Source organism: Coffea arabica, chromosome 6e (assembly GCF_036785885.1).
Source record: "Coffea arabica cultivar ET-39 chromosome 6e, Coffea Arabica ET-39 HiFi, whole genome shotgun sequence".
In the NCBI taxonomy this organism is placed as follows: domain Eukaryota; kingdom Viridiplantae; phylum Streptophyta; class Magnoliopsida; order Gentianales; family Rubiaceae; genus Coffea; species Coffea arabica.
In genome coordinates this window covers 50,611,329-50,615,850 of record NC_092321.1, presented here as the reverse complement: position 1 = coordinate 50,615,850, position 4,522 = coordinate 50,611,329, and the positions used below count along the sequence as shown (strand labels likewise).

Below are 4,522 nucleotides of genomic sequence, written 5' to 3'. Positions count from 1 at the left end.
GTGTGGAAGAATAGGATAGAAGCTTTTATTAAATCTATTGATTTTGAGTTATGGTATGTTGTTGTGGATGGCTCTTATAAAGCTTTAATCACAAAGAAAGGACAAATTAGAGAAAAGACTAATAAAGAGCAAAAGGAGAATGATAAAAGAATGTTGCCACAAAACGTACAAGTTATGGATGTTCTTTGTAAAGTTTTGGATGAAAATATACTAAAAAGATCAAAAGATTAGAAAAATGCTCAAGAAATTTGGAGAAAATTAAAAGAAACCTATGAGAATAAAAATTTCTAATTTTAGTGAAGAAAAGGAAGATAGTTCAACTTCAAATTTTAATGAGAAAGAGAATATAGATGATTTAATGGTTGAAAAGATTGTCAAAATTTGGTATGAAAAATTAAAAAAACTAATGAATTGAATAAGATATCAAAATCTCAATTGAATGAATGTGCTTTAGAGAGGACTCAAATTAGAGAAGAAAACGTGAATTTAAAACTCACCATTAATAAGTTAAATAAGTCTTACAAAGAGGTTGAAGATACAAATAAGGAATTGAAAAATACAAATAAAAAACTAAAAGAAAACCTAAAGGTTTATGAATTTTTAAAAATTGCACATGTAAATATTAAGAAGAGAATAGATAATTTGAATTTGCCTTAAATGAGTTTACCAATAAAAAAGAAGAAAATAAAACTTGTTGTAAAAGTAAAAATGATTTCAAAAAATCTAATGATAATAAAAAAATTTTGTTAAGTCTAAATCAACTTGCTATTTTTGTGAAAACCTTAGTCATAATATTGACACATGTTTTAAGTAAAGAAATTTTGATAGATGAGCTAAAATGATGTGAGTTAAAAAGGATAAATCTATAGTTCACAAAGAAAAATAAGATGTTTATAAGAAAAATGATATCGGGAATGTGTCTCTAGAATTTAAAGGTCAAAATGATAATAAATGAAAAACACATATTAGTTTGAATAACAAGAGATTCTCATTGAACCATTTTAATGAAAATAAAAATATTTATGTTGTGTTTTAATGTGTAATAACCATACAAAATTTTTAAAGTCTCGTGAAGATATTAAGGATGTGAAATTCAAGAACTATCAATTTGGTTTCTATTCATAGACATGATTGCACTTACTTGATAACTTGTTAAATAATTAAAAATATTTTTATTCTTGAAAATATGTATGATTGTGCATGATCTTGTATAATTTATTTAAGCATGATTAGTTAAATAAAGAAGTGAATGCAAAAAAAAATTTGTGATTCATTGCCTATTATTATTCTGGAAAGAATGCAACACAGATGATACTTTAAATTTTCAATGAATTTTCAATAAAAATATATATATATTATAATATTATCATTTTGAGTTTGCTTGTTCATATCATTGTTACTACTTGCACAAGGTTATATAAGACATGTTATTTTATAGGGTAAAATACCAAAAACTCCCGTGTGGTTTGTCTAATACACAATTTACCTCCCTCTAGTTTGGAAATCTATAATTTAACTCCTTGTCATTTCAACTAAAATGAAAGTCTGACGGAAAATATCTAAACTAATGTCTGAATGAAAAATGTCAAAATTGCCCCTCTATAAATGAATACATCGAAAGAATGTTTCGTCGTTTTGAGAATTCAAAGAAAGAAGACTTAGAGAGAGAGGAACGAAGCTTTGGAAACCCTAGGAAGACACAATCAGTAATTTGCAAAAATTTCTCGACAATTAGTGAAGATTTCTAGCAGAATAGGACGTCAATTGCAAGCATAAGACATCAACTGCATCATATCGAAGACTAGGAGAAGACCCATAGCAGGATGGGTAAGTTTTTAAGTTTCGAATGCTTCCTATTTTTATGATCTCGTAGTTTAGGGAAATAATCTGGATAAAAATGTGGATAAACACCTTGATTTGTATGCTGCTATATATTGAAGTGATTTTTTATAGACTTAGATGTACTATAATTGTTTCGATTGATGTTTCCAATTTCTTCGATATCTTAGTTTGTTCAAATAATCTGGATAAAAGTGTGAATAAACACTTGTATCCGTATGTTGGTATCTATGGAACTGAATTTTTCTAGATCTAGATGTATATGACTTTTACGATCAAGCCAATTTGTTAGAAAAAGGTTGATAAATCCTAATTGTTGGAAATATATGAACTTTATGAAAATTTCAATTTTATAATGGTTTATATCACCGTCATTACTATGGTTAGATTGTTATTATTCTTGGTAATTCAGCAGTCTAGATGGGGCCAGATTCTTGTGAGTAGTTGTTGTGAACATACATCGTTATCATGTTTATTTTTTTACATCAAGTATAGACAACTTACTTTATATATATGTATAATAATATTTTTTTTTGCATTTGTCTGGTTAATAGAAGACAACACACAAGAAAAAGAAAAAGAAATGGTTGAGATACACCTGTACTTTGGTGGGATTTTTAGAAGTGAGTCAAGCACAGCCTATGTAGGAGACTACAAACTAGCCATATGGAAGGATAGAGATCCAAGTGAGTTGTCCATAGTTGGACTGTGTAGAATGTTCAAGCTAATTGAGAAGGATGCAACCAGGGTCACTTTTTGGTGGTGTGTACCGGATTTGGACATGGAGACTGGATTGCTGCCAATTACAGGGAATGATGACATTAAGTTGATGAATGATGCACATTTGCATCTTCCTGTAAGGGTGATATATAGTGTAAGTGGGGACCAAGCATTTGAAAAGCCTCCCTAACATAGAGATGGGGTTAACATGTTGCAAAAAAAGGGTGCAAATGCTAACCACACATGTGAAGAAACTGCAAATAATGGAGTTGCAAAGGGTACAGCTGGTCCAAATGTGGACCCCAAAACAGAGAGTGCTGTGGACAAAGTAGGTAAATCAAAAAATGCTAAGCCTGATTGGTTAGATGAGGGGCTTGAGAGCATAGAGGATGAAGACATTTTTGCTGTGAACCCATCTAACAAAGAGGCTGCTAAGTCAAAGTTACAGGTGTTTGCTCTGAAGAGTGATGTCAAAAGTCCAAAGAAATTGGCTGCAGGAGACCAGTCTACTATTCAGGAGAGGGAAACAATAGCAAAATAGTACTCTGCATGTTCCCACTTGCAGGACAGTGAAAATCATGTACAACAATAGCCTAAAGAAGACTTTGAAGGACTAAACAGGTTATCCATGTGTCCATGCATGTGCAACAATATAACCACGTAAAAAATCAATTGATAATTTTGTCCACAAATGCTACGGCAAAGAGACTTATGTAAAGACATATAAGCATACAAGTATGCTTGTACCAAGTGCAAGGTATTGGGAGAAGGCCAATGAAGAGCCAATTAATCCTCCATTGATAAGAAAGATGCCCAGAAGGCCAAGGAAGGTGCGAAGGAGAGCACCTAGTGAACCAACAAAGGGACAAATATCAACCAAGGAAGGACTTATTGTGCATTGTAAAAAATGTTTCAAACCTTGGACACAATTCAAGAAGTTGCAGGAATCCAATCCATCCAAATTCCAAATTTTACAAGGTATAATATTCTTATGCATGGCATCAACTCTTCTTTATTACTAACACTTCTTAACTTCTTTGTTTTGATGTCATAGGCAAGTCAAGAGCCTGCTGGTGAAACTTCAGAACCACAAGAAGCTAACCACTCCGCTGGTCACACTTCAGAACCAACCCCTCAAGGAAAGCTGGCTGATAATCCCAATCCATCTAAATCAAAAGTTTCAAAGAGAAAGGCATATACTCAACCAATAAAGTCTAGTGTCAACAAGGTTATCACTAGGAAAATTGCTTCTTGTCAAGTATTATTCATGAACCTTAGTACATAATACTTGAAACGTATGTCCTGTTACTAACATGCTTCCATTTAACAATCTGCTGGGGCTAGAGGACCTGTTAAGAATTTTGCTGGCCGAAGAGTCAGACCTCCAATAGTTTCTAACGTGCTACATAAAATAAGGGCCAAGAGAACAAGAACAAATCCTTCCTAAACTGTGTGTATGTGTAATTCATAGATAGGTGACGTGATGTAAACAAGCATTTTTTGGTGACTGGGTTGGACTTAGATGGCATTTTGTAAACTGTTTTGTTTTTTGTACTAGTTTTTGGGTTTTGAGTTTGGTGTAAACAAACAATGATGTGTTCTACTTTTGTTTGGATGATCTGAATGGCTATTTTTGTATGAATGGAAATATGGATAGCATTTTGCATCCAATTTATTATCATGCTATTGAATGGTTGATGGATATCATTTTGCAGGCGTTTCAATTCCCTTCTTGTTGAATTGTTGTTTTTGTATGAATGAATAAATGGAATATCAAAGCAACCATTTCATTTCTCTTTTCCAGGTTTCAGTTTTGTTTACCGTAAGTTGCATGACAAAAAAGGGACATACCCCATCTCAATCGCAGTACGAGTTTTACATTTAACAATAGTTATCCAAAAGACAATGATGGCAACTTTTCTTTTTCATTTCTACAAAGCAAAACATGAAATCATCATTGTAC

At 32.2% G+C, this 4,522-nt stretch overlaps 1 long non-coding RNA gene across 1 annotated transcript; it reads left to right on the top strand.

Moving 5' to 3' along the window:
- Positions 1-1,651: 1,651 nt before the first annotated feature.
- LOC140009182 (uncharacterized) lies at positions 1,652-4,245 on the top strand. The gene is made up of 3 exons (XR_011816532.1): positions 1,652-1,827; positions 2,394-3,537; positions 3,614-4,245. It is a non-coding gene; the product is annotated as an uncharacterized lncRNA (long non-coding RNA).
- Positions 4,246-4,522: the final 277 nt, after the last annotated feature.